Raw genomic sequence first — 25,646 nt, forward strand, 5'->3', positions numbered from 1 at the left:
TTGCTGATAATAGTACCAGTCCTTTCCTCACCCTCACTGATTGAGGAACTTAGCCTAAGAATCCCCTCCTCAGAGAAGTCTTTCCTGACCACAACCCCCCCCCCCCAACACACACACACAAGGTCTAGTTCCTTTATTATAAATTGCCATGAAATTCTTTTCTCACTTGCTTGTGTGATAATGTGATTAACGTTCATATCTCCGACTGGACTATAAGCTCCATGAGAGCAAGGCTATGTCTATTTTTCCTCTTCATTTTATCCAGTGTAGGCACTTGATAAATATTTGTTGAATGGAATAATTATAAATAGACTGACCACCTGGAACTATCATTTTGCCTGAATTTGGGTCTAGAAGATTCTGATACTTACTGTGCTTACTGGATTGTACTTCCTCTCCATAAAGAATGACAAAATCTGCATTCTACCTGGGCTTCTCACCCAGGAAGTGATGCCCAACTACTCTTTATCAGCAAGGTTCATTTCTGGCTGCTAAATTTCACTACAAATTCCACTTAATCCTGCCTCCCACTCCTCCCATCAGTAGATTTTGGGGCAGAGCCCACCTCATGCCCAGTCTGGGCTTTCATTTCCCAAAGAAACACAAAAGTAGCTTTGGAGAACTTTGACTGCATTCTTATCTGAAAAGTTACAATATTTCTAATTCCTGAAGTTGCTTGCTTTAGTTTTCTGTGTGTGTTTGTGTGTATATGTGCACACACAAGCTCATGTGCATATGAGCGTGTTCGTCTAGGTCCCAAGAAACCTCCACTTTGAAGAGAAATAACTAATGTCTTTGTGACTTTCTCTCAAGCATGGAAATGTATAGCACAGTTAATTCGGTTATTTTTCCCATAATTACCATTAGCTAACCCTGAATTCCAATTTCACAATGTCAGCTGCAAGCTATTAAGCATGTTACAGTGTTTTTACCCCTTAAAATAGTATGGTAAATTATTTTCACCCTAAAATATTTATGATATAATATACATGTTTTATTAAGTGCTTTGGCTACAAAGTTAATTTTTTATCTTGGAACATTAGCATCTACATCATTACTGAAGTTGTAATCTTTTAGCCTAGTGGTATTTTCCGTACCCACATTCTCTATAAATGCTAGACTTTGGCTGAGAAATCACATAATACCTTAAGTTTACATTGTGATTTACAGTTTTAGGGTATGTTTCTGCACATTTTTTTGATCACTGCTAAACAAAAACACATATTTTGCCATTTTATGTGTGTGGAAATTGGCCTTCAGGGAAGTGATTTGGCTTGATCAAGGTCACTAGTGAAATGCAGAGGCGAAGCTTGTCTTTGGAAAGCAGTTTCCAAAGGTCTCAGAAGACTTCTTCTTACATTTCTTATTGTTCCTTGTAGAGTCCAGATGAGGATTCCATAGGGCCACTCTTCACCGCCCACCCCTGAGTTCCTCCGGGCTCTGCAATTTCCGTTCTGATGTCTCTTCAAGACACTGGGACCCGCACTTCTACGCCAAGGCCGCCGGTAGAGGTATTGTAATTCCCACAAAGCCAAACTTGCTTAGAGCCGTTTTTTCTTCCCACTTCAAACAATTAGCAAGTGCTTTTCAAGTATCAATCAGCTTGGCATTGTGAAGGACACATTCAAGTAGATGTGACCCAGAGACTGACATTTGAAAAGCAGATAATCAAGAAACAAAATTAGCATGCATGAAACAATGATGAATGACACAAACACCATAAGACTCATAGGATTGTAGATTGTACTGAGAGGGAGAAAGGACCTGACTGAGACACAGAGAGACAGAGGGACCTATCCAAAGGCACACAGCAGGCAGGCTGGGACAGGGATTCAGGCGTCAACCTTTTGCCACAGATATGCCTCAGCCCATACACTGGAGATTAGTGATGTGGGATTTCAGAAGAAGAGAGAGCTTATCACAAAGCCTCTTCGAGAAGGTGGGATAAGATCTACTTTAGAAAGAGGGAATGGTGTTTATCTCAAGCAGAAAAATATAAGTAAAGGCACCAATGTGGAGATGGGCATCGAACCTTATGAACAGAGGGAGAAAAACTTACCCATCTATTAAGGGCCTATGATGTGCCAAAGTGAGATAAGCATTTTGCAAACATATTTCATGTTATCCTGACAACATAACTAAAAGAGGGTATCAAAGAGGTTTTCTTCATATCCATGCTTTCTAATGTGCTCAATGGAACTTTATATTTTGACTGTTAAGGGCAATTGCTTATTAGTAAGAGCCCATTGTCACCCTGTGAATGTACTTTAGTAGCAGCAACCAAATCAGGACTTTACCCCTTCCATTGCCTTTCAATAAATATAGAGCAAACACTTTATAAGCTAGTGCAGGAGCAAAGTTTAAAAATCTTAGTAGTGACTCTGAAAACCTAGAAGCTAGCAGGAAAACAAAAAGAGTACAAATAACCATTATAAAATAGGAATGAGACCAGAAAAGGGGTCAATAATTAGCACAAATGGAGCAACTACTACATATCATGTACTGTCAGACATACATATCTGCATGTGATATCGCATTTACCTTCCAATAACCATTAAGAAGGGCATTACTATGCCGGTGTTAAGAAAGAGTAAATTACCCATAGTCACACAGCGGCAGGAAGAGTTAATCTTCAAGCCAGATCTGACTGGCCCGGAACCTGTGTTCTTCACAGAATAGGGCCCAATGAAAAGCAGCAGTTAATATCATTTTATCATTGTTTAGAATCTTTGTTTAAATATTACACCTCACATACACACTTCCCTAATAACAAATCAGAAGGAGTACCATTCAACCACACTATTTAATTAATCTCTGCAATTTTCCTAAAGGAAATGATTTTGCATTACTTTTCTTCTCAGATCCTGATTTCTTACCACATACTTAGTCTTTTTAAGTCTAAGTAAAAAGACAGATCTGTTTGAAATCCTACAGAAGTCTAGCTGTAGGAGAAAGCTGGAGAATAAGAGCACTGACCTAGATTCCGCAGGCTGAATCCTACAGGATCTTTCAGGGACAGCTTTGTCGGAGGTGGAAAGTCAGCCTTGACTTGGGTACCTAATGCTTTTCTGCAGCTTTTCCCTGACTGGGGAGTGACTGCCTTGAGTTGAGGTATTAATAGAGCTCTGTTCCTCCTGATTTGTAGATACAACCCATTTCTGTTCCCAAAATACTTACCAGTGAAGCTCATGTATGCTTCCTTTAAATCAAATCATTATGAAAAAAACAAAGAATTTGATCTCATGCAAGATATATTTAGTTAATCAGAAGAATGCAACTGCCTGCACATCAACATAGCAGCTCATGTTCAAATGAATTTCTGCATCAGATAACGACAGCTACGTATTTTGTGAGTATTGATATTCTGTCATAAATGTATCTTTCTCTTTGATTAAAAGGCTCATGTGCCTTTAGGCTCAGTGGATGATTTGTTGTACTCCTTTTGGCAGTTTTAGGTGGGTTCTAATTTAATTTTCTTTTCCTGGGAACATGAGTCAGTGCCACACGATGATGGAACTTCCTGTGGCTGGCAGTGTGGAGTGGTGAAAATCAGAGTGGCTTTGCTTTTTGACAAATCTGGGAAAAAAATCTTAACACTGCTTCTCATTTTTTGTGTTACTTTGGTGAAGTCACTAAGCTTCTCTGATTCTCGCTTCACTCACATGTTAAACTATTTAGTTTGAGGTTTAAATACCGTGTTCCTGAGTGTAGCACAGGCACGCAGCAAGTTTTCCATCTCTTACCCTTCAAGAAGTGTACCTCACTAATATTTATTTTCTCTTCTTGTACTGATGCCTGATCTCAGGGAGGGCTGGAGGGGTCAAGAGGCAGAAATGGCCTTAAAGAAGAAATTAAAATGAAATCTCTGAGTTGTAGCCCCTTGGTTGAATTTTCAGAGATCACTTATTAGTCTTATCCTTTTTTTCTGTCCATTCTGCTGATCAGCTTCCCAGTTCTGTAAACAGTACTCTTTATATACAGCTAATCAAACTATCTAGAGATCAAGTTTATGACCCTCACCTATTCTCTAGTCCCCGAGGCCAAAGTTCTTAATGTCTCCTCTAGAATGAACTCAGAACCCCAAACTCAAAACACCCGGAAGGCAAAATTGTTACTTTTTTTCATCCATTTGCCCTCACTTTATTTCATTCTTTATACAACAGTCAGAAGGATATTTCAAACACAAAATTCTGATTAAGGCATCTTTTCGTTTAAAAATCTCCCATAGATCCTTTCTTCTTCAAGAGTAAGAACACTTTAGTATCTCATGCAAGCCACCATTTCCTCCCCGTCTCCTGCCTCACTTCTTACTGTAATTTGTTAAAAAATTATGCTCAGATTTCAATGGCAAAAAGACATCTAACCCTGGACTACAGTCTTCCCTCCTCTTTGATCTCTTCTGATCCTCTTGTCCCACCCCTGTGCCTCCGCATTCAGGACCAGGCTTACACATCACCTGCTGGAGAAGTTCTGATCACTGTGAGATGGAAGAACATTTATTTTTATTATATAGAATTTGCAGGGGAAATTCCAAACAGAAAACTGCAACCATCTTTGTGGCTATCTCATTAACTAAAATCTAATGATAGAAATACTGAGCAAAAGACAAGAATGTGATTCCCATCTTCATTTCTTTTTTCTTGTTGGAAAGCTGTGCAATGAGAGGAAATGCATAGAAGTCAGAGGCTCTACATCTTCCAGGAGGTGGCCAACTCATATTCTGAGAGATAGGTACCACAACACATGGTCTCGTTCAATTTCCTAATTCGTTTTCCTGAATTATTAACCTAGTCCATATAATTTGCAAAGTCTTGTCAGTCACTGTCTTTTGCCTTAATTCTACGATCTAGAGCTCAGTTTAAGAGAAGGTTGCCACCTCTGTCTCTCTTCAGAGTAAAGGGGAAAGCCCCTGTCACAGAAGTGGACATCTCAGGCTTGAAGGAATCTTGAGAAGTCAGCTGCTTCTTTCCTGTAATATAAGCATCTCATCCAAGTACTACATAAACCCAGCCCGCCTAGTGTCCAAAATCAGAGGGAACTAAGCTTGCTCAAAGTAGGCTGGGTGCAGCACAGGTTGAAGTCTTCTCTGCGTGCTGATGATGTGTCAAAATTTTTTACTGTTCTTAGAAAAGATGTCACAGTATCCTGCAGAAATCTATTCCTGTATCTAGTGCCATTGTTTCATTTTGCCTAAACCCTCTCACTTGGATTCTACCACAGTGAACACATGTAACAGCTTTTTACATACTTCAAAATCTACCTGAAGTATCATTTTTGCCTTTTCTTCCCTTCTTTTTCTTATTCTATAAGACTTTTTCTCTGGTTTCTCTACAACACACTTGATAGTATTACTCGAAATTCATTTACTTTATTTCTCAAACTAGTTATTGGTAGATAGCGTAGGGAAAAAAATAACAAATCATGAGAATAGAACTCCATAATTTTTCACAAAATGAATACATTCATATTACCAGAAACCAGATGAAGAAACAACTTTATCAGCATCCTAAAAACCCCTTAATACCTCGTCTAATGACTCTCTCTCTCTCAATGGTAACCGCTTATAACACAAGAGTTTAATTTTGTCTATTTTTAAACTTTATATGAATGGAATTGTAGAGGATGTACTGCTTTGTATCTAACTTCTTTAGCTCAACGTTAGACTGGGAGACTTATCCATGTTACTACATACAGTTGTAGTTTATTCATTCCATTGCTGTGAATATGCTACCAGTTTTTTTTGTTTTTTTTTTGTCCATTCCACTGCTGGTGGACATATTTGTTTCCAGTTAGATTATTATGAACAGAGCTTTTGTAAACATTGTTGTACTTGTCTATTGATGGAAAAGTATATTCATTTCTGTTATATTAAAGTAAAACTCTTGAGTCAAAGGCTATGCATAATAGATATTGCTAATGAATTTTCCAAAGCCGCTATCCTAATTTCCACTTCTACTAATTTCTATATCTATTGGGGTTCTACTCTGGGTTCTGTGGTGCCTGGAACTTAAATAAATATGGAGAACTCTTTTAAGAAAGAGAATATAAAATTACGAAGATAATATTTGTAGGGGGTACAAGAGAGACATCCATGCAAGGGAAGAAACCTGAAGGTTTTCTTTTTTAGCTTCATTGTATATCCACCTTGACATAACATATTACAGTGTGTGCTGTAGAGGTAGCTCTCAGCTCGCTTGTGTGCACAGTCTCTGTACCTTATTTGTCTTTGCACACCTGACTCTTATTATAGTGCCTTACATGTAGCAGGCAGTCTTTTGCATGACTGAGAAAATATGTTAAGATGATAAAAACCAAGATGCTTCTATTTAGAAAATAATAATTTACTGTGAGTTGCCATCATCAATCTTCAGTTATGAAGCTAACAAGGACATGATAAATATGCATAGGAAGTGGTTACAATAAAAAATATGGTGCTAGCCCAATTTCACCTATCTTTCAATCACTAGATATTTTCTTTTAATCTATTTATGTATCTATCATCCATCTATCTAGTTTTATTCCGACTGTTTCCAAAAACAATTTCAGATGGCTTATAAAAAGTGAACAAAGTAATGCATTTGACACTGTGTTTGTTTAGAAGATGCTGAGAGCAATGCTGCATGAAGATGGAACAGTCTAGGCCGGCGTGTGTTTGGAGGCAGACTTTATGGTGAGAAGAGCAAGAGTTACTCGGACCAGGGAAAAAGACAGGCAAGAGTAGGTGCAAGGTGACCAAAGTCACAGTTCTTAGATACTTGTTCCAATGGAGGTCAAATCTGGACATTAGGCAAGCAAATATATATTCAGACTTCCCTAGGAGTCTGCATGCTCTAATCCTGTGGTTATTAAGGGAGAGAGCTTTGAAGTTGGACAGACTTAATTCTGGCTTTGCCAGTTACTGGCAGAAAATCACTGATTAAGCTGGGCTTCACTTTCATATTCTGCTACATGAGGATATGAATACCTACCTAACAGAGGTTCTGAGAATTAAAGGAAGTAATACACGCAAACTACTCAGAACAGCATCTCCCAGATAGAAAGCAAGCAGGCAACAAGTGGGAATACAGCACTTCCTTCCCTCTAAAGAAGCAGTGACATTGCTGCCTCAGAATGAACTCCCAGCCTGGGAATTTGGGACCATTCTGTCTAATATTAATCCTTAGACAATCTATCTTGACTGAAAACTAAGTGATTTATTCTACTCTCAAACCAGTCTTGAAGATCATTCCTGAATTAGAATTAATGAACTCTCCTGTCTTTGTCCCCCAAATAATTTTTAGCCACCATAGCACTTACTTTATTCAGATTTGAGTTTTAATTAGATATTTACTTATCCTATGTCTTAGCTAGACTTTGAGTTTCTTGGAAGATATTAATTTATCCTAATCATCTTTGTAGTCTTCATTTTTCTAAGTGGTTTATAAAGCTTTAGTACTCATTAAATATTGCCATTTAGTTTTTTTATGCTAAGTCCAAATCACTTAATTCTATTAACTTGGTTTTATAAATCAGGCTTGCCACAATAACAAACAATCTCAAAGTCTCAGTGGCTTAAACCAGCGCACATTTATTTCTTACCAGGTTCCAGCTGTGGGTCTGCTGCTTTAGAGATGCTCGTTGTGTGACCTCGTTCCCAGCCTCAGCCTAAAGGAGCATTCTCTATCTGAGGCAGGCTGTCTTCATGGCAGAGGAGAAAAAGCAAGAATGAAAGGTAGAGGTCCTATAAAACTTGTGTTTTGCTGGGGTGTATATCTGCCTATATTCAATTGGCTGAAGCGTTTCACATAGTCAAGCTCTATATCAATGAGGAGGGAATGGTGTGGGGTGGAGTGTGTGGTGGGGTGGCAATTTAAGCTTCACAGCAACAAGTGAGGGTGCATAATCTTTTTAAAAGGAAGGAGGATTAGAGAGTGGATAAATGAGGACACTGAAATTAGGCTATTGGGGCCTTAGGGATTACTAAAACACCGAATTCACATCACCTGTAATTCTCTCCTACTTTAGGAAACTAAAATTTTAGAATGAAATTGTCAATGGAATATAAATTGCATTTCTGAGGAAGTCACAGCCAAAAACTAACCACTTGACAAAATCTAAACCTTCTTTTAAGAATTTGCTATCCTGAGAATTTGAGAGAGGGCCTTTCTGCTGTAGATCTAAAAGTAGAGAAATCCTTGCCACAGTACTTTAGTGATTTCTGGCGTGGTATTCATTTGCTGGGGCTACCCGAACAAAATCCCACAGACTGGGCAGCTTAAACAACAGACATTTATTTTCTTACGGTTCTGAAGACTGGAAGCCTAAGATCAAAGTGTCAGCAGGTTTGGTTTCTCCTGAGGCCTCACATGGTTTTCCTCCACATGCATGCATCCCTGGTGTATCTGTGTATGTCCACAGTTTCTCTTCTTATAAGGACACCGGTCAGCCTGGATTAGGTCCCAACCTAACAGCTTCATTTTAATTTAATCATCTCTTTCAAGACACTATCTCAAAATACAGTCGCATTCTGAGATACTGGGAATTAGAACTTCATTGTACAAATTTTGGGGAGCATGTAGCTCAGCCTATAAAAGGTCTTAACACATTTTATTCTTTTAAAGTTAAATTTTTAAAGAGCTCAGCAGTTAAGGAAAGCAAAATTATTTTTCTCCTTATAAACATTTTTCTAAACGACAATTCCATCTATAGATCTACACATAATAGGCAAAGTATAATCTCAATTTATCTATTTTTATTACCATTGGTTTGTCAAGTCCCAAGATATGCTTTAAAATATATGTTTTTGGGGCCGGCCCAGTGGCACAGCGGTTAAGTTCACACGTTCGGCTTCAGTGGCCTGGGGTTCCCCGGTTCAGACCCCGGGTGTGGACGTGGCATCATTTGGCAAGCCATGCTGTGGTGAGCATCCCACATATAAAGTAGAGGAGGATGGGCACAATGTTAGCTCAGGGCCAGTCTTCCTCAGCAAAAAGAGGAGGATGGGCAGCAGATGTTAGCTCAGGGCTAATCTTGCTAAAAAAAAAAAAAAGATATGGTACCTTCCTCAAGAAGCCCAGTGACTGACAAGAAAGTTAAGTGAATAAACAGAAAACAATGTCATATGTACTACAGAAAATGCATCTTCACTGTGTGCTATGAACACTAATGGAGCCTCTAATTGCCTGGAGACAGACAAGGGTGAGTCTCAAAATGGAGTCAGTGAAGGCTTTTAGAGTAAATGATAATTGTGACTAAACAAATGTTCCAGACTCACGAGGAGCAGGGAATAGCACACACAATGGCAGGGGCATTGAGACAGCAAGATCTGGTTTAAATTCCTTTTCATGAGGCTTAAGCTGTTCACTAGAAGCATTTATTTTATGTTTACTTTGTGTATATTCTGTTTCTTAGAAAAATGAAAGCTCTCAGAGTCCCAAAATAATTCGCATTACATTGCACAGTTGTGAGTTTGTCCACAATCAAAATCTGGGTTGTGGTCTAGGATGTAAGAAAAATGCTCTGGTTCTTTTTGCTTCATGTAAACACATTGTTCTTCCAAAAAAAGTAGGTGAAAATACTTTACTAAGGATAAAGGGTTATACCCATGTATGTGATTGTGTTGCTGAGTGTGATGATGGTGATGATATGAAGAAAACAAAGATTATCTGCTTTGGTTTACAGCCAGAGAAAATTCTCTCACATATGATCAATTTATGGGGAAGTAAAGATGCTTCTCCATAAGCTGAAATCTTGAAAAGAGCTGCTGTCAAGAGAAAATGACTGATACAGTCTTGACATATCAGTATGAACTAAAAAACAGATGGATGACCTCTGCCGATATCTGAGAGCTGGGAAAAGAGGGACTCACCGTTTCACTGATAACTTCATTTCTTCCAGCAAAAACTTCAATGAAAAGATGGTATATTTTGGAGTTCTGCATGTGCCATCAGTTGTGAAAGGAGTCTGGTCTTTTTGAAAGAATAGAAGTAAAGAGTCATAAAAGCCCGTGAGATTCAGTACACGTTTGTGTGCGTGTGCTGGTGTGTATACTCACATATTATAAACGCACGCATACACACATCGATGTATGCAAATATCATACACTCACACAGACTCATATCTGTGTTATTATCTGCAAGAGTCTCTCATACACACTTCCATTCTGGGAAATTTTTTTTTCTTACCAAATGACACAGGCATATTAATTTGAGCCAAGGTGTGTTAAAATTACTCTGGAAACTGATGTCATGACATGACTGACACAGTACTCATAAAGAAAATATCAGGAATGACTAATATCTAAAGCAGTGGATGGCACTTCTAAATGCATGAGTTCATGGTAATTAAACCTGCTGTTTTGGATGCTTTGACAGAGGCTCTGAATTGGAAATAATTCTCCTCAATAAAATTATTTCACTGAATGAAATTTAAATAATTTGGGCTAATATCAAATATTTTCCTCCGAAATTTAAATGGATAGCAAGCGGCATAACAATTTTTTCTTTGCTTTCTGTTTATTTTCTCCTTCATTACCTACACAGAGGTAAGGTATAATAAAGAGGATTGATGGAGTAGTGGACTAGCTGTAAACAAATATACAGCCAAGAAATATTGTGAGTCGTTGGACAGGACATCCACCTAAATATCAGTATTAGCTGGGAAAATAGGACAGATAATCTTAGAACTCAGATTTAGTTTCCATTGCACAGAGTGCATATAGATAAGGGAATTTAGGTTGCAAGGAAAATAAACACAACAAAACTTGCTCAAATATGGATGAGGGGAGATTTGGGTTATTATGTAAACATGACAAACAATCTCATTGACATTAATAACAAGGAACAGAGTATAGCTGGGCCTCATGGGACTGGAATTAGATTCTCAGGAACTAATATCTTTCTCTCATTCTTTCTCTCTCTCCCTCTCTCTCTCTCTCTCTCTCTCTCTCTCTCACACACACACACAGGCACACACAAACACACCATGGTCTCCCTTCTTTCCTTTTATGACATAATAGGAAATAACTTCCTTCCTTCCTTCCCTCCCTGCTTCCCTCCTTCCTTCTTTCTTTCCTTCCTTTCTTCTTTCCTTCCCTCCTTTTCTAGGAGCTTGTCTGTTGCGTTCTCCTTTCTGGAAACCACCTTTTCTGCTTACTCTATATGTCATTTTCCCCATAACTATAACTTGACTGTGGCTATGATTTGTCTTGGCACAAACTCTGACCTCAACAATACATGGATTTTTATCTATAGAACAACACAGTACTGTGTGGGTAATCTGTCTTCTAGTTCTGTTTCTCAAGTGGAAGAATCCACTGTGCTAATGGAGTGTCTAGACGTGGTTAAATTTAGATGTTAGCAGTTGTGTTCAGTGGAGATGTGCGCTCACTTGTGCTGCTCTTCTCTGGAGTTATGTGGGGCAAGGAAATTGATTCTCATACTTAGCTATGTTACACATAGCTAATCCAAATAATTTAGGCATCTACTGTCCATTTCATTTACTAGTCATCCTCTGTAATTTGACTTTCTAAATTAAGTTTAGTCAATTAATTGAGCACTTATTGTGGATCATCACTAGCTTTGACCCTGAAGAGATTACAAAACAATCATAAGATATATTGCTAGGTTTACAGGAGCTTAGACAATAGTCGGGGAACAAACAAACAATGCATTTGAGATAACCAGTAAGCAAATTATTCAATTCTGCAGCATAGGCTATCAGTATGATAGTTAAATGGTAGTAGAATTATGGGCGAGAACTGTCTGAGAAGACTTCATGGAGTGGACAGGAATTAATATGTGCCTACAATGATGGGGAGAGCTGCCAGAATTTACAGGAAAGAATATTAAATATAATGTAAAGTCATACATAATATTGTCCTTACTAAAGAGAACATTTAGTTCAAGATGGAGGAGACTAGAGAAACGAGGGAAATAAGTCTGGGGAAAGATTATAAAGGACCTTGGCAGTTTAACAGAGGAGCCTAAACTATAGTAAGGAAGTAATAGAATAAAAAGGAAAAATTTAGTATAGGGTAAGGGTAGCCTGCAGTGAGGCAGACCATATGGAAGTTTAAAAGTGACGTTAAAACACTGATTTTAGTTTGAGGCGATGGCTGTGAGTATGGAAAAAAGCCTGAAGATATAAGATGTCACGCAATGAGTAATTCTCGGGAACAGAAGATTTATTTGGGTTCTAACCCTGGCCCTGCTCTGATCTAGTAGAGCATCCTAGAGCAAGCCATTTATTTTCTCTGGGACGTAGCCCATCTTCAAAATGCTGTCTTGTTGGAGGAGGTTGACCTATGAACTGGACTCATGCAATCAGAGGCTTCTCCTCTGCCCTGTTTTTGGAATGTATGTTCCACCACAGTTCCCACAGAGGGAACTGTTTTCAAGGACACAGCCTTGAGAAAGCCTCGTGTTATTGAGACCATCTCGACAGTATACATAATTGAACCCAGTTAAGGCATCTGCATAAGCTTTCAAGACTTTTGGTGGGAGGGTGTGGAGGTCTACTGTCTTGAAGCCACCCTAGACAAGCCTCATGAGTTCCTTTGCTCATTAAACCTGCCGCCTACCGATCTGGGGTGGTCTGCCTTTTTCTTCAGTCTTGTCTGCCCTCTGTTTGAGGGCCACTTTCAGATTTCACTCCAGGAACTCCAGAAATTTTGAATCAACATGTCTGTATTACAATATTTCCTAGGCTTCCTTCTAGCTTGAGGCTGATAAAGTCAGTGATATGTGTTGAAGTCCTTACTATTGGACTTTGTGACAGAAAGACAGGATAAGGAGCATAAAGCAGAGATAAAAGTAAGAAATCATACCAGTGTCTCTAGCTTAGTTTTATGAATTTAGAAACCAAAAATTTAAATTAAAAAAAAACATTCATGGGTTGTGTTGGCGTTAGAGCTGAGAGACATGTTTAGTTTGTTTAAGAAAGTTAATTGCTTATCGCAATTTTCATATAGATGTGATTAACATGTATCTTTGCAGCAAAACTGGAGTGAAGAGTTAGAGCTTTTGTTGTTGTTGTGGGTTAGAAAAAGTGGTTATGTGTGATTTTTGATAAAGCAGTTCTGCTATGCTCTGGAAATTAGTTGTGGAATTCAGCAAAGCTGATTCCCTGCTATGTGAAATGGGAAACCCGGAGAAGAAAGATCTGTCGGGAGAACAGCTGAGCTCAAGGCTTTGATTAACAGGCGGCCAGGTGTTAAATTTAATTGCCTCTAGAAAAAAAGAAAACTTTGCTTTTCAGCATTAGTCTCACACTTCCTAATCATAGTGGCTTTTATAGAGGGAAGAAAGGGGATGTTGTACAAGGCAAAACTTAGATTTTAAAGAAATGGGTTCATGGGAGAGGTTTAAATTATTATTTTCTCTTTATTAATAGATTTTTATTATAACATATATAAAACACACAGAACAGAGAGTGATATACCAAAAATTCACATTTCTATCATTCAATTTTCTCCAATATTAATGTTCACCATATTTGTTTCAGGTTCATTTATTAAGAAGCAAAATAACTACATATCAAAGTGAAACCCACAAGATACCCTCCTTGGTCTCATTTCCTGTTTTCCTCACAGAACTTTAAGATCTTAAATTCATTTTGTTTATCACGGAAAGGGAGAGACAAAGTTTATGGCCACATATAATTTCTACATACTCATATATCCATAAAAATATACAATATGATATTCTATGTTGCATATTCATAACAGTTTTTGAATGGATGTTTGCAAAATTTATAAAACTGATACCAGTTTTTCATTTTAAATAATGTTTATTGGAATTCTCTGTACAGACGTATTAGCTCTACTTTATTCCATTGGGTTAATATGCCACCATTATTTACTCATTCTCTTTTAATGAGCATTTAAATCATTTCCGTTTTTTATTATTAACCACATGAACATCCTCGTTCATATTTCCATGGAGATGTGTGCTAGGGTTTCTGTATACATCCACAGGTACAGAGGTGGTCTAAGGATACAAATGCTTGCATTTTACCATTTACTGACCAACTGCTTTCCACAAATATTACACTAATTTATAACCCCTTTAGTAATGTATGTGATATCCTACTTCTTCATATATTCCTCATTAATTGAAAAGTTCAGACTTTTAAATTTTGTTGACATGCTAGATATTAAAAAATATTGCACCTTGTCTAGTTTGCATTTCCTGGATATCAATGGAATTAAAATATTTTTATGAGATAATTAGCTGTTCTGGTGTCCTTTTCTATAAATTGCCCTGTTTTAGTCCTTGCCAAATTTCCACTGAATTGTCTGTCCTTTTCATTAGGATTTGTAGAGTATTTAAAAATAAATTATTGACGTTTTCCCTTTGTTAGCAATATTCTTTGTTTACTTGATTTTTAAAACGTTTTAGTGTTTTCTTTTGTTCACAGAAATTTTAATGTACTGATATTTATTAATGTTTTTCTTTATATGACCTACTATTCATGACTTTTTTAAGAAATACTTTCCCATCTTAAGATCATAAAAATGTTGTCTTATACTGGCTTAGTAAAAATTTAAACATGAACAGTTAAATACTAAAGTAAATATTTAAGCCCATCTGAAATACTTTATTTTAAATGTATGGTTACTTTTTCCATAAGGATAACCAACATATTTTATTGAATAATCTGAAATTTCCTACTAACTTTTAATGCTACTAATGTTGTAAATCAAATTTGTACAATGGTGTTGCTCTCTTTCTGGCCTCCTTATTTCAAAATGATATTTAGTAAGATTAACCCTACTACCTGATTCTTCTAAATTGTACTTTATTTTATTTTCACCTTCTATATGAATTTATGATTGGGGCTATACCAAAAAGTCAATAACCTATTGAAGTATTAATTATAATTTTATTAATTTTATAGAGGCTGTAACTCAGGTATCAATATTGTGTAAAGCACTTCTAGTTGATACTAATATGTAGGCAAGTTTTAGAACCAAAGTTGTCCCAAAGCAGTGGTTCTCAGACTTCAAGTGTATAAAATTGTATTAATTTTGTACAATTTTATAATTGTATTAATTTTATATGATTGTGTTAATTTTAGTTAATTTTATAATTGTAATAATTAATTGTAATTAATTTTATTTATAATTACAGTGTTATAAAATTATAATTTCATAAAATTATTAATTAATTTTGAGACATTTACATCTTTGTGACATAAATCCCCTCTTCCATGAACATAATATATATCTCTATTTGTTCATTTTTTTTATGTTCTTGAATAAAATCTTCACATCTTTCTGTGAATTTATTTGTAGACATCTCATAATGATGCTACTTGGTAAATCAGAATTATTGTTATTATTATTGCACTGGCTATTACTGACTAATAAGAATGCTATCGTTATTTGAAGAGTGAAATTTTACCAGAAAGACTGGTGAATGCTCTAAATTTTCCTGTCTTACCTTGATCATTTTTGTAGAAATTATGTTTTATGCAAATAGGGAGCATTTTTGTTGATTTATTTTCAAGTATGATACATTTCATTTCTCTTTCTTTGTCTTATGATACTGGCTAGGATTTACAATAACATTTTGTGATTTCATTGTAGATTTTGGGGTTTTTCATATAGATGTTTTTATTACCTGCAAATAGGGATTGTTTTATTTCTTCCTTTCTGCTCTGCATGCCTTCATTTCCTTTTCTGGTCGTGCTATGCTGGCTAGTGCTTCCATTTCTATGTCGAATAGCAGCGGTGAGAGTGAACATCTTTGCCTTGTTTCTGATCTTAGGGGATAAACATTCAGTCTTTTACAGATACATATGATGGTAGCATGAGTATTTTTGAAGATGCTTTTCATCGATTTGAGAAATTTCCTCCATATTCCTAGTTTTCTGATAGTTTTTATGCTATAAAGGGGTGTTGAATTTTGTCAAATGCTTTTTCTATGTTGTGATATTTTCATGGAATTTTTCTTCTCCTGTTAAGACAGTGGATTATGTTGATAAATTTTAAGATATTAAAACAAGCTTACATCCCTGAAATAACCCCAACTGGTCCAATATCTCTGTTGGAGAAAAAGGACTTTACTGTATTTTCTAACTTCTTGCCTTATAAGCATCTTTGTAAAATAATTTAAAAAATCCTTCTTTACCAATGCAGAATAAATTCTATCAACTATTGTATTACTGATGGACTAATAGACATATCTTTATATATTTTATATCCTTGTGGCTTTCTTTCAAGAGTCATTTCGTATCCTCATGACGCCAATGTTCCTGCACCCGTATAGAGCTATCCCTCTCCACGTAAAAAGTCTACCCTTCCTTCTAGGTCACGTTGAATCTCAGCTTCTCTGAAGAACTTTTCCTGGTTTCCATAATCTCTGCACCCCTGATATGCTTGTCATTATGGAATTTGGCAAATATTTAAGTTTAGTACTTTGTTGTACTATTGTTTTATGTCTGTAAGTGTTGCCTTCCATCTAGCCTGCACCTGACAAATTAAATTAAAATCAGAGGATGTAACTCAGGTATCAATATTGTTTAAAGCACTTCTAGTTGGTACTAATATGAAGGCAAGTTTTAGAACCAAAGTTGTCCTAAAGCAGTGGTTCTCAGACTGTAGCATGTTTAAGACTCATCAGGAGAGCTTGATAAAACAGAGATTGCTGGGCTCATTATCTGGAGTTTCAGATTTGGTAGGATCTAGATATGTGAAACCCAACTATTCCATTTCTAACAAGTTCCCAGGTGTTGCTGCTGCTGCTGCTCCGAGGACCATAATTTAGAGCAGTGGTCCCAAGGAATCTTAATCTGGTACTATTGTTCCAGTAGAGAGCATTGAAAAGAAAGTACTGGCACAGCAAAAGTTCATGATAGAGATCCTATGATGACAAGTACACCAAAACAGAAATGAACTTTGCTTGGGGCTTGCTTTTAACAGAGCACTTTCACATCAGATATATATTTTGACACACAATCATGTGAATTAGATATTAATAATATATTCATTTTTTCACAGCAGAAATTAGAAGTCATAAAAGTTGAGTGGATTCTCCAAAGTTGCACAGTAAACAAGCTGCAGATTGAGTCTTGAATCTGATTTTATCTTTCATTTAATATACGTTCATGTACATTATTGTACTTTATCCCTCCCTCAAACTCATGAGATAAGATGAATAGGTACTAATTTCTCCGTTTTATAGATGAGAACTTGATGCACAGAGAGGTAACAATCCTGACCAAGCACAAACCAACCATTGCACAAAGTGAGAACTGCCTAACATTAAAGAATTGTTATCAAAGAAAACCTGTATGCTTTGTGAAGGGAGCTGACTGTATTCACGGCAGTTATTGATCTGGATCAGTAGAACGAGGACAGAAGGGGTTTAATTTCTTATCGGAGCCATCCTATTTTCATTTATGAGCGATGTTTTGGTTTCCTGACATAATTCCATTAGCAAAGAAGCAACTGCAGCTTTGCCATTTATTAGTGGGAACAAGTTTTTAAATGAAATACTTCAAGCCCACCGAAAACTATAGAAAACAGTACAACTAAAATCCGTTGTAAATACTGATATTGTGCCATATGTTTGTTTTATATTATTAGACTTTAAGAAATAAAACGTTATAGATTGTAGTTGAAGCTTCATCTGTCCATCTGCCTTCTTACCCAGAGGTATTCACTCCCCTGAATTTGGTGTGCATCGAGATAGGAGAAATGTTTATAATAATATGATCTTTTGAAAGAAGCATTAGATTTGGAATGAGATAGGTTGTGTTTATTTCCAGGATCAACCACTTATTAGCTGGAGATGAGCCATTTCTCTGAGCCTCAGTTTTCTCATGTGTAAAGTGGGAATCATCCTACCAATCTCACACAGTTGAGTAAGGATGAGAAATAATTGATGCAAAGCTTTTCACACATAGAAAACTCTCAGTATGTAGTAGATATTACCATTACTATCGCTCTTGCTTTGTCTGCAGTCCTCTCAGGAGAGTTCAATATGGAGAGACATCTGTAATGTTTCCTGACACTGGCTTGTTCTTTCTCTTGAGCTAACCCACAGCTCATCCCCTGAACAAGTGGAGTTATCCCCCACTTTTATCTTATTTCCTGGTTTTGAAGGCAGCTGTGGCTAAGCGGCTCACTATAGTCTCGTAAGCAGTGCTGCCCTGAAGCTGACAGTAGCCCGACAGCAAATAATGATATAAAGTGAAGTTCTGGAGTGGGAATCCTGCATTAAAGAGAAAATGATTCTGTATAATCATTGGAGGTTGGAACCCTTGTCAGCTTGTGTACATGTCAGGCAATTTATCATCTGCAGGATCATCTCTCCTGCCTCCGAAGTGGTGGGGGAGTTTGCCGAATGCGTTTCTGTGTCTTCAAGTATTATTTGTTCTCTTCTTGTTACAACTGTGTAGACTGGTTTAAACAAAAGTGAAAGGGGCTTCCCAAGGCATTCCTGGCACGGGGAAATTTGTTTCAGCACCAACACAGCTAGAGGGGCCTTTTTAACATTCCCTTTTCTGAAAGCGGGCTGCCTTGCTTTCCTCCTACAGACTTTATTGTCAGTTTGGGCCTAGTCCAACTAATCAATCAATAAAGCCCAGTTAAGCCACGTTTATTTCTAGAAGCAAATAGCAATCAGTGCATTACCGTGGAAGCTGAGGCCTTGTCCATCAGACAAATCAGTAAACAATGAAGGTTGGAGCTCTGGGACTCCACTCTGGAGGGAAACTGCTGCCTCAAAGGCAGGGAAATGGACCAGATCACTGAGATTTATATGTTGCCCTGCTTAATTATCTGGAGAATAAGCTCAACTCTGCATTTCAATTAAAATGTATAGGTACCTACTTCTTTGATATGCTGTCCTTTACTAAGACTTTGTTGTTGTTGTTTTTATCTTTTAATGATTTTATAGCAATTAATAACTTTAAAGAAAAACATTTGATAATTGCCTACTATTTCAGGCACTTTGATATATTTTATCTCATTTAATTCTCACACCCTCGCTGAATAAAAAAGAGCCCAAGTTTACAGTGGTAATAAACTGTGTGTTTATTATTCAATCCCCAGTTTGTTAAACTGGCTTGTTTAGCTGATTTATCTTTTCAACTACACTGTAATCTCCTTAAAGGCACAGAACAGGTCTCATTCAACTTTAGCCTTCCTAGAACCTTGTTTTTAGGTGCTCAGTAAATACTTACTGATTCAACGAATAGATTAAAGAGTTAAGATTAGGGCCAGTCGGTGGGGCAGCACTTAAATGCACGCGTTCCACTTTGGCGGCCCGGGGTTCGCAGGTTCTGATCCTGGGTGGAGACATGGCACCGCTTGGCACACCATGCTGTGGTAGGCGTCCCACGTATAAAGTAGAGGAAGATGGGCATGGATGTTAACTCAGGGCCAGCCTTCCTCAGCAAAAAGAAAAAAGAGGAGGATTGGCAGCAGATGTTAGCTCAGGGCTAATCTTCCTCAAAAAAAAAAAAAAGTTAAGATTAGAGATCCTCAAAAGTAATCTTATTTCCATACTCGTGCCCTCCAAAAGTAATGTCCCATGATATTTATTTTGATGGAATTGAACTCTGCTACAGAACAGCTGAGTGATCTTGGGCAAACTATTTCCCTACTTTGGGCTTCGGTTACTCCATGAAAGGAGGAAAAGATCTTTTGTGAATGCCTCTTCTAGTTCTACACTTCTGTGTTATTTTCTTTAGAGAGAATTGGAATGAGGCTTGCTTTTTTCATAATTTTACTCTGAAATATCCTTTTCATTATAATGGTATCATGAGACACATCATGCAGGATCAAATGCAGAGATGTAATAGATATAATAAGCTTGGGGATAGGGCAATTCTATCTTCTTTCTGTGAAAGCCCAGAATCCTCTGGCCCCACCTAGCCATCGTCAACAAATATAGTGATAGTCATGTAAATGTTTCTTATGCAGCAATTTCATTAGAAGAGAATATGGCTGAGAATCAGGATTTAAATAAATATCCTTCCTAGCAGTTGTAATTTAATAAAGTATATGTACAATTATTTGTATATAATGAACCTCCAGTCTTAGATTTTACATCCATGAGGGCAAGAATAAATCTGTCTTGTTTACTATAGGAAGGTGTTCAGAACATTTAATGCTTTTGTGTGTGTGTGTGTGTGTGTGTATATATACATGTAATATGAATAAACACTCCAGCTCAAACATCAGTGCTTATTCACTTTTGTTGGTAGAAGATATTTCAGACCCATTCAAGTCTTTTAACTTATATCTTATAGACATGCAAAGCTCCTGAGTAGAATCACAAACCTGCTGCTTCAGATCCTGGAGTTGTGTATGCACAGGGCAGCGTGTAGCATCGGCTCAAGAGCAAGTCAATGCTCCAAGCTGCTGTGGAGAACGATGCTTCTTTCTCTGAGGTCCGTACCCTGAGGAGCGTCCCTGCAGTGAGTTTCCTCTATCTCATGGAGACTGTTTTTCAAGTTTGAGCATCAAAACTCTTTTTGAAAATTGGGTGAAAATTCATCTGGCCATTCTTTTCACTTGGAAAAAAAACACTTAGATAAAAATTTCATATATAACTATGTTTCTGTCTTTTACTGCATCACAGGAAAATGGCAGTGAAGTGATGGTATAGGACTTGCCTTTCTAAAACACTTTGGCTTCAATGTGGAGAATAATTTGGCAAGGGGAAAGTCAAAATGTGGAGCGCCCGGAGAGGGGACAAAGGCGGTAACCGGTTTACTCGAGAGCTAATTGTGGTGTGGGCACACAGTGACACATTACTGTGAGGTGGAGAGAAGCTGGTACATTTGAGAGATGCTTGGGTTGTAGAACTCATTGTACTTGGTGGTTGACAGGATGTGGAGTACAAGTAAAGTTACAGAGATGACTTCAGTATATCTGGCTTGAGGTTTGTAAGGGTAAATTGAATTCATTTCAATATCAAGTTTGACGTAGTATCTATTAATTTAAACTCACTAGTCCTAATATTCAAATTCTTCATTCTTAATTTTTGTCTCCTTAGGACAAAAACCAATGAGATGTATTCAAGTCTTATTTCTTTTTTCTTATTTGTTATTTAAGGAGCAATATTTCCTTTTTTTTTTTACTCTTACTTATTATGAATAATCTATTTTTTTTTTTTTTTGCTGTTTTGTGGATTGTCTAGGCTCTTAAAAATTAATGTTGATTTTTTTTCTATTCATCTCCATTTCCTTGAGAAAAATATGTGCTGGATATACCTTTGATGGATTTTGCTTTTAACAATTTGTTATGAGAATCCTTGTTGTTTCACAAGAGCATTTTATGAGAATGTTTTGTTTCTAACTTATAGATCTGATTTTGGTTTAGTTACATAATTACTCTTTTTCCTTTTATGTTTTTCTACTATTTTCTGTAAAAAGTATGTTTTTTTCAGTGACTTTTAAATATATCTAGCTTTAAGTTTTTCCCAGATATTATGTAATCTGTATTCTCTGATCAAATATCAAATATCTGATCTCTATCAAAATAAAATAATAAAATGTACATTTTCATTCCTCTTCAAAAATGAGGAATTAATATACTCCATATCAGTGGTTATAAACCTAGGCTGATTAGTAGAATCTCCTCAAATGCTTTTAAAAATCTCAATGTCCAGGCCATACTCTATACCAATTAAATCAGAAACTTGATGGTGGCACACAGGCATCCACATTGAAAAACAAACACAAAATTCCCTAAGTCATTCCAATGTTCTGCTAATGTCAAAAATCAGTGCTCTGTTCCTCTTGTTTCTGCTCTCTTCTCTTTACTGCCCTCCTTCTCTTATCCATCATGCAAACCCAATCCAAGCCTCTTGTTCCAGCTACCTTTTGGAGTAAACTACATCAAAAATTCTTATTTTAAAGAAGTAATCATTTTATCCTCTCTCAGGATGCTATGGGTTCGGAATTTGGGCAGAGTTCAATGCGGAGAACTTTCATTACATGCAACATTATAGAGATGACTTGGAGTTATTCTATCGGAGGATGTGCTGGTCTGGAGGAGCCAAGACGGCTTTACTCACCTGTCAGGCATCTTGGCGGTGATGACTGGAAGGCTGGACTCACCTGGGACCATCTAAGGGTTCATCCATCTAATGGCGCCCTGTCCATCATATTTTGTGTCTGTGAGTGTTTTGTATACCAGCTATAGAAAATTCTTTATTAGAGCAATTCAAATATTTTGCTAGTTTTTAAAAACAAGAGTGTAATTTTTGTTTTGTGTAAAATACTTCTATTGAAATGGAATAGCTTCCATTTTTATACTCAGTTATAGTTATTTTTATTTTCTAGTTCTAGAAATTTTCTTAAAGCATGTCTTCATTACTGCTTCTGTGCTAAATATTCTGATTGCTTTCTCATGAAGTCTTTTTGTTAATGTAAACCTTTATTTAAAATATAGCATACAGAGGTAGCACAATTATAAGCGCACTGAAAGGTGAATTTTCAAAACATGAATTATCCAAGAGAAAGGGAAATATACATCCATGAGAAGATGTGTACACAAATTTTCCTAGCAGTTTTATTTGTAATAGCCACTTACTGGGAACTACCCAGAGGTCCATCAACAGGTGAAAATATAAACAAATTTTGATATATTCATATAAGAGAATAATATTCATAAAATAAAACAATGAACTATTGATGCATGCAACAACATGGATGAATCTCAGAATAATTAGACAGGGTATAAGAAGTCAGACAAAAAACAAGAGCATACTGAATCATTATATTTTTATAAAACTCTAGAGAATGCAAATTAATTTCTACTACTTTTTTTTTCTTTTTTTTGCGGAGGAAGATTTGCCCTGAACTAACATCTGTGTCAATCTTCTTCTATATTTTAGTATGTGGGCCACCAGCACAGCATGGTCGCTAACAGAGTGATGTAGGTCCGTGCCCAGGAACCAAGCCCCAGCAGCCGAAGCAGAGTATGCTGAACTTAACCACTAGGCCACTGGCTGGCCCAACAAATTAATTTCTTTAGTGATAGAAAGCAAATCAGTTGATGCCGGCGAGTGGAAGGGAAGGACAGGAGGGAGGAACATGTTCTCTAAGTTGATTGTGGTGATAGTTTCATTGATCTATACATATGTCAAAGCTTATCCAATTGTACAATTTAAATATTTGCATTTATCGTATGCGAATTGCATTTTAATAGGATTATTTTGTTTTAAAATGTACAAGATCTGTGTAATGCACATCCAGATGAAGAAACAGAACATTATCTGTACAGACAAACCCCCATCACGCTTCCTCCCTGCCTCTGTGTTCCCCCATGTCATCAAGGGTAACTATATCTGGATTTTCTCTTTTTTGGAGGAAGATTAGCCCTGAGCTAACATCTGTGCCCATCTTCCTCTATTTTACACCCCTGCCACAGTATGGCTTGATGAGCTGTGCATAGGTCTGCGCCTGGGATCCCAACCAGGGAAGCCTGGGCCGCCAAAGCAGAGCAAGCAAACGCAGCTGCTACGTACCAGGCCAGGCCCCTGGATTTTTAACTCCATAGATGAGTTTTGTCTATTTTTTAACTTTATATAAATTAAATTATTCAATCTGTGCATTTATGTCTGATTTATTTTCTTCAACTTTATGTTTATGAGATTCATCTGTGTGTTGCATTTATTAATTCTCATGGCTACGTTTTATTTGATTATATTAATAAGAAAAATTTACGTATGAATCTGTCCTGTTGTTTGACATTTGAGATGTTTCAATTTCTTGGCTTTTTTGAATCATGCTGCTATGAACATTCTTACACATGCCTTTTGCATGTTTTTCTATTGTATACATATCTGGAAGTAGCATTTGTAAGTGATAGTATGTTTATCGTATGGTAGGTGGATGTTTTAATACTTAAGAAACTGCTAAACTGTTTTCCAAAGTGCTTGCACCGCTTTTATTCCAATCAACAGTGCATGGGATTTTGAAGTCCTTTATGTCTCCACTGACACTTGGTCTAGTCAGTCTTTCTAATTTTAGATATTTTGATAGGTTTGCAGAGTTTTCTCATTATGGTTTTAATTTTAATTTTTCTCATGATTAAAGATGTTGAGGATATTTTTATGGGCATATTGCCATCTGTATATCATCTTTAGAAAGGTGTCTGTTCAAATCTTTTGCCCATCTTTTATAGGAATGTTTATTTCCTTGATAAATTTTGACAGTTCTGACAATATTCAAGATGTAAGAATTTTATCAAATATGGGGTTTGTAGTATTTGTTTTCCTGTTTTTAGCTTGTCTTGTTATTCTCTTAACAGTATCTGCTGAAGAACAGAAGTTGGGATTTTAAATTTTTTAAAATTTTTGTATTTGTGGTGAGGAAGATTGACCGTGAGTTAACGTCTGTTGGCAAGCTTCCTCTTTTTGCCTGAGGAAGATTGTCACTGAGCTAACATCTGTGCCACTCTTCCTCTGTTTTGTGTGGGATGCTGCCACAGTGTGGCTTGATGAGTGGTGTGTAGGCCCACACCTGGGATCCAAACCCATGGACCCCGGGCCGCCAAGGTGGAGCGCATAAACTTAACCACTATGTCACTGGGCCAGGCCCAGAAGTTTCTGGTTTTGATGAAGTTCAATTTATAATGTTTTTCTTATGTGGATCACGCTTCTAGTGTCCTATGTAAAAAAATCATTGCTTAATCTACGGTCACAAAGTTTTTCTCTTATGTTTTACTTTAGAAGTTCTTTCAGCTTTAGGATTTTCATTTAGGTCTTTAATCCACTTTGACTTAATTTATGTACCATGTGAGGTATAAATTTAGGTTCCTTTTTTGTATATGGATATCCAAAGATTCTGACACCATTTGTTTAAAAGACTGCTCTCCACCGAATTGGTTTTGCACTTTTGCCAAAATCAACTCTGTATGTGTCTGTGTGTAGTTCTAGACTCTTTATTCTGTTCCATTCATCTATTTTTCTATCTACATGCCAACACCACAGTTTGGACTTTGGTAGTCCTTAATAAATCTTGTAGTTGGGTGGTGAAATCCCCCAGCATTATTCCTCTTTTACAACGTTCTTTTGGATTCTAGGTCCTTTGCATTTCCATATGAATTTTGGAATCATCTTTTCAATTTCTACAAAAAAATTCTGCTGAGATTTTGGCTAGTAAACCATTGCATTTATAGATCAATTTAGGGAGAATTGCCATCTTAACAATATTAAGTCTTTTAATCCATGAACACTATATATCTCTTCACCTATTTAGGTCTTTAATTTCTCTCAGCACTGTTTTGTAGTTTCCAGTGTATTAGTATGCAAACCTCGAGTTACATTTATCTCTAAATATTTCATATTGTTGATGCTCTTGTACATGATATTTTTTAAATGTCAACTTTTCATTTTTCATTGCTAGTAATAGAAATGTAATTTACTCTTACAGATTGATCTTGTATCTTACAACCTTAATAAACTCACTTATTATGTCTACTGGCTTATTTATGGATTCCATAGCATTTTCTACATGGAAAAGAAAAACCACGTTAGAGTTTGACTTCTTCCTTTACAATCTGGGTATTTATATTTCTTTTTTGTAACTTATTGCACTAGTTGTAAACTCTAGTTGGTGAGAGCAGTCATACTTACTTTGTTCCTCATGTAGGAGGAAAGATTCAATATTTCACCAATCAGCATGCTATGACTTGTATATTT

The 25,646-nt window shown here is 36.7% G+C and overlaps 2 long non-coding RNA genes across 3 annotated transcripts in view; one reads left to right on the top strand and one right to left on the bottom strand.

The window, feature by feature from the left end:
• The window catches only part of LOC139041119 (uncharacterized), a 39,163-nt gene extending 31,448 nt beyond the window's left edge, over window positions 1–7,715 (bottom strand). Inside the window, exon 1 of the long non-coding RNA XR_011495765.1 lies at window positions 7,579–7,715. This is a non-coding gene — a long non-coding RNA (uncharacterized lncRNA). The remainder of the gene's footprint in view (window positions 1–7,578) is intronic.
• Window positions 3,007–25,425, top strand: LOC139041118 (uncharacterized). 2 transcript variants are annotated; one of them, XR_011495763.1, is made up of 5 exons: window positions 3,007–3,349; window positions 7,582–7,711; window positions 20,242–20,409; window positions 21,881–22,115; window positions 22,836–25,425. It is a non-coding gene; the product is annotated as an uncharacterized lncRNA (long non-coding RNA). The 2 variants fall into 2 exon arrangements; XR_011495764.1 differs by having other exon boundaries at window positions 20,242–20,382.
• Window positions 25,426–25,646: the final 221 nt, after the last annotated feature.

Source organism: Equus asinus, chromosome 20 (genome assembly GCF_041296235.1).
Source record: "Equus asinus isolate D_3611 breed Donkey chromosome 20, EquAss-T2T_v2, whole genome shotgun sequence".
Taxonomy (NCBI): domain Eukaryota; kingdom Metazoa; phylum Chordata; class Mammalia; order Perissodactyla; family Equidae; genus Equus; species Equus asinus.